Source organism: Crocodylus siamensis, chromosome 4 (genome assembly GCF_052110815.1).
Source record: "Crocodylus siamensis isolate JL-2025a chromosome 4, ASM5211081v1, whole genome shotgun sequence".
Taxonomy (NCBI): Eukaryota; Metazoa; Chordata; order Crocodylia; family Crocodylidae; genus Crocodylus; species Crocodylus siamensis.
This window is the reverse complement of record NC_143398.1, coordinates 23,108,393-23,117,287: the sequence shown is the minus strand read 5'-3', so window position 1 is coordinate 23,117,287 and position 8,895 is coordinate 23,108,393.

Sequence of the window (8,895 nt, the reverse complement as noted above, 5' to 3'; positions counted from 1 at the left end):
CGAGGGGGAGGAGCAGGGCGGGAGTCAGGGGCGCATGAGCGTCTGGGAACGGGGGGGGCTGTTAAGTCACGGGCACAAAGAATCCGCGCCTGTTTGGCGTCCGTAGCAGGGCCGGTGTTGCACGTGGCTGATCACTGTCGTGTTTGTACATAGTTTCAACCCCTGTGGGATGTACGATCAGTAAAAGTGTTCAAAATGTACCATCCTTTTTGAAGGCAATCTGGAGTCGTAGCAGAGATGATCTCTTTTATTAGACCAACAAGATTTTTGCAAAAAAAAATTAATTGCAAGCTTTTGGGCACAAAATTAAAATGAAGTGAAAGCTTGCAATTAATTTTTTTTTTTTTTTTTTTTTGCAAAAATCTTGTTGGTCTAAAAGAAGAGATCATCTCTTCTTTGAGTCCTGATTGCCTTTTTCTCTAAACCAATGCAGCTACAATCTGGATACCATCCTTTTTGAGGCAGTTCATTGATGCAGCATATGTAAAACCCATGTCACTCCCAGGGAGCCTCCACTAATTTGGGGTGGGGAGGGGTTGTTTTTTTGTCTTTTCATACTATATTTCATGTTCCGGGTCAAATCAACCAAATCCATTTCAAATCATTTTGATTGAGCAAAACTCAAATCGTTCCAAAAACCATGTGGGGCACTGCAACCGCAGTTTTGCCTACTTTCATGATTTTTGGCATTGTTCTTAAAGTGTACCCTTTGGACGTGAAAAATTTAGCTTTTTCTTTTATAAATACAAATATTCGAACATAATCCAAGCCTTGTCTGTGTGTCTGTCTATCCCTAACACTTCGGGCCATCTGTGCATGCACTGCCCAAGGGGCAGGCACCGACTGGCTGGCCCTGGCAGGAGCAGGCACGACTTTGCACCGGGGCTCAGGGGAGTGGGTGGACGTGGTCGGGGCAGGGAGCTGCTGTGCACCCCCCCACCCCAAACAGCCAACAGGGATGGGAGCGGGGAAGGGGGGTGGGTCCTGGTGGTGGCCCACAGCTCCCACCACCACCGCCATCATGGCCCACAGCTGCTAGAAGGGCTGGGGGCAACAGGCTGAGGCTGTGCCAGGCTGATGCTGGTGGGGAATGGACTACGCTGAGCCCAGGCTGGGTCATGGGGCTATGGGAGCCCTGCAGCTCCTCCTGGGGCATGGGTGGGCGGCTCCCACCACTGGGCACACTGTGGGGGAGCGGAGCAGGGCCTGTGCTACCCCTTGGTTCCCCCACGACGTGCTCCTGCACCTCTGGGCTCTGATTGCCCCACAACCCGGCCTGGTTGAGGCCACATTTACAGTAAATGAGGCCCTGGTCAGGTTGGGCCACGGGACACTCGAAGCCCAGTAGCTCCTCCAGAGACAGCGCCAGGGAGCCTAGCAGGGCATGTAGCCCCCAGTCTGTTCCCGGGGTAGGAGCAGCTGCAGCTGCAACCTCCGCTCTGCTTCTCTCCTCTCTGCGGCTGCTTTCACATGTGATTCCTGACACGGGGCAGGCCAGGCAGCAAGGCACGTGCATCTGGCGTGTGGCTGGGTGTGTGTGTGGGGGGGTGGCTGAGTGGGGGGGTATGTGGCATGTGTAGCTGCATGTGTGTGTGTGTGTGCATGTGTGTGGCATGTGGCTGGGTGTGTGTCTGAGGTGTGGGAGGGTGCACAGGGCCAGACACAGAGCAGAGGAGGGGGCTTCATGAAACCGGACATGAAGTGGCAGCAGCATGGGCCACTGGGTGGCAGTGCTCCATCCCTGCCAGTCCCCCACCATTCTTGACAGGCAATTTGCTAGTATATAAAAGAAAGAGCTAAGTTTTTCACATTCCCAAAGCGTAGACTTTAAGAACAATGCCAAAAATCATGAGTTGGCAATACTGCAACTGGCGAGCATCCTCCACCCCAGACCTATTGCCCTGGGACTTCAGATATTCCCACATCCATTGGCAGGTATCCTGTGTGCAGGCTCAAGCCTGGAGGTCTTGGAGTTCAGATGCCCCCAGATGTGCAGGGAAGCATCCTCCATCCCAGAGTCTTTAGTCTGGGACTGCAGATACTCTTTAAGCTCAATCGTAGCCCACAAGAAGCTGAAAAACTAAGCATGGTATTATTCCAAAGCCAGATGGCTTTGCTATACAACTGAAAAGAGATTTACTTTATTAGAAAATATTAAAGCTTAAGGTTACAAAATTCAAAGCAGAACAAAATACAAAGGACCTGAGCAAGGAGTTACATAGTAGAGGAGGGGAGAGTAACTACATTACATATAAAATATGCAGCCAGTTAAGTTCTGGGCTTGGGGGGGGGTGCAGGTAAGGGGAATTGAGTTCCTTAAAAATTGTGGGAACGGAGAAACGTCATACATATGTCAGAGTTGCTTAAGCAGGTATCATAATCCTATGATTCACAATTCACAGAAGTTGGCAAATCTGCTATTCAGGAGCCTCTAAAATATCATCAGCCTCATTCCAGTTTCTAATGTCCGTGTTACTTCACTCTACTACAGTTCTTACTGTACAACCCTACCTTGACAGATTTGTCTCAGAGACCCTGGCCTAAGTAGGCTATTAAGAATGCCTCAGTCTCTCAGATCTGGTCTAGAATCATAGAAAGTTAGGGTTGGAAGGGGCCTTAGGAGGTCACCTAGACCAACCCCCTGCTGAAGGCAGGACCATCCCCACCTAGATCATCCCATCCCAGTCAAAGCTTTCTCCAGCTGGGTTTTAAAAACCTCCAAGGATGGAGATTCCACCACCTCTCTGGGTAACCTGTTCCATGTTTTACTGCCCTCCCAGTGAGAAACATCTCACTAATATGTAACCTCAACTTCCCTTGCTGCAACTTGAGACTGTTGTTCCTTGTTCTGTCATCTGCCACCACTGAGAACAGTCTAGCTCTTTTTCAGGTGGAGGGCCGCTTACTGACAATCCATTGAGGGCCACGTAACAGGCAGCAAAGGGCAGATAAATATTAATTTTCCAAAAATTTTATGGGTCCTGCGGACAGGATAGAACGGCCTGGCAGGCCACATCCGGCCCACGAGCCACATTTTCCACCCTCTTTCAAACTCTCCTTGATGTAACTGAAGACTGTTATTAAATCCCCTCTTAGTCTTACCAAGGAGTTCCAAAATAGCTCTCCTACTTTACATTCATTGCTTACCTAACTGAGAAATACAGTTAACATATAAACTGGCTTTTATTTCTGAAATGTTCTCTCCAGCTCAGAGTGCAAATATGAGGACAGAGCAGAGAACTTGCCTGTTGCTCCACCTACTCTATGGATAAGGAGAGGCTTCCATTCTCTCAATTTTTCTATTCTATATTATAGACTATAGATTATAAACATTATAATCACACTGAAGTAATAAAATGACATAAGGAAATACAGGACAAATTACATGTTTAAAAATGGAACTAAAATATGTTTAAGGTACAAGGCAGCAGAGCTAAACACAAAGATTGATATATGGCCAAATACCTTTTGTAGATGAGCCTAGGAACATCATGAATCTACTGGATACAAAAAATCATGCACTAAATATAGACATTGGCTTTATGGCACATTATAACCTGCCTGCCATCTGATAACCCCAGGTAACCTGTCTGCATTTTACCAGCTACATTCTTCCCCCTTTCACAGCCCTTTTCCCTCACCTGTTGTTTCACAGGACCCCTGACCTCCCCTGCCATGCATTTGCATTTTCATAGACCAGCATTTTGCATACTGGCTTCCACTCTACCCAGGGGAGAACACAAAGAAACAACAAACTCTCTCTGTGCCTGAAGAAGGGTGTTTGTACCCAAAAGCTTGCAAAAAACAATTTTTCTAACTATTTACTTGGTCTAATAACTTATATCACATTTACCTAAAGAACCTTGTTTGCCTATGTCCTTAGACCAACACGGCTGTGACCAACCACCCTAAATACTGATATACGACTTTCAGTTTGACAAAGATCCTTTACAGATTTAAATATGGATCTCATCTACTGAAAGTGTTATTGTTGTTGTTATTTGATATTCATATCACATTAGCAACCACCCCTATGTGCTAAGCACTCCTCAGGCAAAATAGACCTATCCTTGTTCCAAAATGCTTACAATTTAGGCCATAAAATTCCTAGGAAACAGAGGTAGTACAAATATTACCTCCTATTTCCCTTTTTCTAAAAAGTTTAAAGACATACAGGAGATCCATTTTTGTTCTAGCATGTCTATTTCTTTAAGTATATTTCTATGACCATATAAAAAGAAGTGGGAAAAGACTTCTGAACTGTGAAAGTCACTATCTCATGGGTATGGTTAGATCTAAGTGATCTCATTATAGTGAGATTTATCTCAAAAGCATTTTACTAGATTCCACTAAACTATTATGCAGGCAAGAGATTTTAATCCTTGGTAAGACATAAAATTAAGCTCAAGATAAACTGATTATCATCATAATATGCCCCCTACTTAACAAAACAGCAGTGTTTCATATATAAATATATTCTGGAATTTAGCATCCAACACAGGTTGTTAGAAAAATAAGATTTAGATTTAAATCAGAAAATTGAGTTATCCAACAAAAAGCACAATGCGATGAATGGAATACTTGTGTCTTAAGAATAAAAACTAAAGATAGAAACATAATAAGAGGGAGTATCCTTTAGCAAACAAACATATAAAAAACTATAATTTTCTAAAAAAAGACTACTTCAGACACTTCTATTGTCTTAAAAAAATAACCAAAAAACTCACAAAATCCCTTTGATTCAAGTACATAGTATTAGTCTGCACCACATATATATAAAGAATTAAGTAATTTGTACAATTTTTACTTACTCTGTTTCCACAGCAGTGTTGTAAAGGGGCTGGCTTTGCAGCTGGGAATTTTAGCTATGTATTTTCCTAGTCATGTGTTTTACATTCTTTATCATGGTAGTTGAACAGTTTCATGATAAGTTTACTAGATCATGTTGGCTGGGGTATGACAAGGATGTTTGCTTGCTCTGTTATATTTTAATGTGTTCTTGAATGATTTAAAGCATGTGGTAACAGGGAATCAATTCTGTACGCCGGGGTAGGCAACCCTTGGCACAGGTTCCAGAGTGTGGCATGCAAAGGCATTTTGCTTGGTACTTGCACCTCAGGGCAGACACTGGTGAAGGGGCCAGGGTTTTGCTGTCACCTTCACGGCTCCCCCACTCGCCACTCCTGGCATGTCAACATCTTACAAGTTGAGGTTGTGCGTGTTTTTTGGCACTCTGCCCAAAAACATTGCTGACCCCTGCCATACACCCATAATATTGCATGGTCCTATGCCTGTCTTGCTTTATGCAGTTGATGCATTATTAATGTCACAATACTAAATAGGCCTCCAACGGTTATTAGATGTTTTTCACCAGTATTGCACCTCAAATAGCTAGGATATCAACAAAGTTAAATCCAAAGTATTGGTTTTCACATATTTTATTGATATATTTACAAGTTTAAAGCAATTTGGAAGCCTACTAGTGCCTCTATCATCATAATAAAATAAATTCTAAATATATATACACTTTGGCATTTACCTTTTCTTTTGTCATAGAAAAATCAGAGCTGTCCCTACCCCCTTCACTCACCAGAAAGTGCAGGGCTGATATGCCAGTGCCCTGCCCTTGCCCCTCACTCTCAACCCACAGCCCCCTCCCAGTCCCCTCTCTCCTGACCTGCAGCCCCTGCCTGCCCCGACTAGCCCCCTCCCAGCCACAGCTCTGTCCCAGCACCAAGACATGAGTCCAGCTGCAGCTGTCCCACCCACTGCTTTGTGGCTCTGAGCAGTGCCAGCCCTTGCTGTTTTGCTTCCTACCCAATGTCATCCCTGGGAAGCCCTCAACTGGAGATCAGGGACTGAGCTGGGCCCTTTCTTCCCAGGCCAGCCTCCCTCTGCACAGGCTGCTCTAGGAGGGCAGGGGGGCTCTAAGCCTGGCTTTGGAGGCCTCTCTTACCCAAAGCTCTGCCCCACACCCAACCCCCATCTCCCTCTCTCCCTGCTGCCACCTCCACCCCTCCTTCCAGCCCATCACACCACCCAAGTTGTTCCTGGGATGAGGAGCACCCTCAGGCTGGGGCAGGGGTCAATGCAGTATGGGCACGGGGCAGAGGTGCAATGTGGCAGTTGTCTCTGCAGTTACAGCTCCTGCCAACAGGTCCTGTCCCATCCCGTTTGGCAGCTGGGCACACATAATGTGATTGGGTGGGGGGGTTTTGAGGTGTGTTTATAGGTGGTGTAGGCTTTGTGGGAGTGAGATTTGTGAGGGAGTGTGGGGGGTGGAGGGTTTGTGGCCGGGTATGTGGGTGGGGCTTTTCTGGAGGTGGTTTGAGGGTGTGGGGGACTGTGTGTGGGTGGTGGGCTGCTCGGGAAGGGTAGGTCCCCCACTGCTCCCCCATGGCCCACAGCCCCCAGCAGCAGTGGCCTTCCTAGCAGAGCCCTCTCCCCCTTCAGGGCCCTGCTGGCAGAACCCCTTCCTGGGGATGTGCCATGGTTCAGGGTAGTACGCCACAGCCCTGGCCTCCTGGCACCCGGCCCTGCCTGTACCACATTGCCCAGGACTGGCCCAGTCTGACCCAGGGCTGTACACCTTCACACAGGACTGGGCCACTCTTGTTATTATCCAGGGTCCCAGCACTGCTTGCAGGGACCGTTTGTCCAGCCAGGCTGCGTCCTGCCTCCAAGTGCCCCACACACCATTGGGCCGGGTCAGTTCCATGGAAATAGGATCTGGCCTGGCCCAATGTGTGGCCCCTGTGAGTGGTGCCCAGACTCCGGTGACAACCAGAGTGGCCTGGTGCTGCCCGAAGGCACGTCGCCTTGGGCTGGGCTTGGCTGGGCCCACAAGACATGATGCAGGCAGCACTGGGTGCCAGGCAGCCAGGGCCACACCACACTGCCCTGTGCTGTGGGGGGACTCTGGCAGGAGGGTCCTGAGCTCTCTGACAGCTGCTTCCAGGGCACTGTAGGCTGTGTGGGGGGGGCGGGGTGTAGACTGGGGACCCACCCCACCCAAGCAGCCCACCACTACCACAGTCCCCCACACCCTCAGAGCCCTCCACCTCCAGTCCCATCCCCTGCCCAAGTCCCTACTTACCTGGGACACAGCCAGGTATGGGACACTGCTGCAGCCTTGCCCCACTCCTGTTGGAGCACTGGGGCAAGGGGCAGCCATAGAGACACTCTGGCCACCTGCCAGAGCATCTTTGGAGGACCCCGCCTCTGGTTGCTTCAGAGCATGCTACAAGAGCATGCTTTGCCCAGCTTTTTTTACACAAGTTTTTTTTTGATACCTGGATTTCCAGGTATCAAATTTAGAGCTATGCTGAAAATATATAGTGTGGGGAACATATTTTTGTTCCCAGTGTGCCTTTTGCAGTGGCTCATACTGCTTTGAGACACTGCAAGAGGCATGTGGACACTGATCTGGATGTGCCCAATATGTTCTGGTGGGAAGAATTAGATGGATGATTTAAATCACTGTTTGTGGTCTTCTTCATTTTTTGAAGAAAGAAGAGGAAAACAGATCTTTCTGGTAGTGGAAAATTTTAAATACTAAGCTAAAAAAAATTAACAATTTAGCTTCTTCCTAACAACTCTCAGCCTGTCCTGTACTCCCTGGGCATGTCCACACATGCAGGCACATACACTTGTAGCAGCTCAAATAGGATCAGCACAAATTTGTGCCAAAGATTTTTCCCTCAGCACATGTGCCTGAACATGCACTTTGGTGTGGGGCAAGTTGTGCCACACACCTATGCTGGCTCCAGCAGTATAAAAAGCTGCCCTGGCAAGCAGCTCAGGGCTACTTCCCCTCAGCAGCTTCTGAGGCTCAGCCAGTTGATATCTGGGGACACTACCATCTGTACCAACTGGACTGCTGAAGCAGCCTGGACTCTCTACCCACTGCAGCAGTCTGGCAGTTGGGGACGCTGCCTGGCTCTGACCTGCTGCCACCTGTGACAGAATCTGCCCCCCTGGACCTGCAGCCCCAGGTCTGCACACTTGCCAGACCTGGACAAGGATTGCATGGCTGCCTGGGCTGTGGCATGAGCACTGCAGCAGAACCGTCTGCACCTCAAGGCCAGCTGTCAGTGAGCTGTAACTGCACAGCTGGCCTTTGTGTGGCTCTGCTGCCATGTGTGCCCCCACTCTGCCATCTAGGCAGCTATCACCTGGAAGATGAACTCAGTGTGGTTGCCTGCTTTGAACTGTCAAAGCATGTCCTCCTGGCCCCAGAAGGTCAGCCACCTCATTTGCCTTCCAGCTGAGTCCCAGCTGCCAGCCCTGAGCAGGCTCCTCTGCCTGGGTCCTGTCACTTGCCTCACTAGCAGGAGTCCTGGTGTTCACTGTTTAAAAGCTGCAAATTCTCTGATTAAAAAATCCCGAATTCACTCTTTAAAAAACCCCAAATCAGTGTTCTTCCCCCATTAAAACAAAAGAGAGAGAGAGAGAGATCAGTTGAGTAATGTTTTATTGATATACTTACAATTTTAAAGCAATTTGGAAGCCTACCTGTGCCTCTATCATCATAATAAAATGAATTCTAAATATCTACATGCTTTGATGTTTGCTTTTGGTTTTCTTATCATAGAAAAATCAGAGCTCCCCTTGACCTCTTCACTAACCAGGATGTGGGGATAGCTGTCTCTGCAGCCACAGCTCCTGCCAACAGGTCTCATCCTATCTGGCAGCTGGGCACACTGGGTGTGTGATGTGGGGATGTGAGGTTTGCAGGAAGGAGGTGGGAAGGAGTGTGTATGGGTGTGGCGGGGATGTGGGGTGTGTGGGTGGGTGTGGGGGGATGTGTGGCATGTAGGTGGATGTGGGTGAGTGTGGGGGGTGTGGGTAGGTATGGCGGGGATGTGGGTTTGTGGGGGCTTGAGGGGGTCCCAC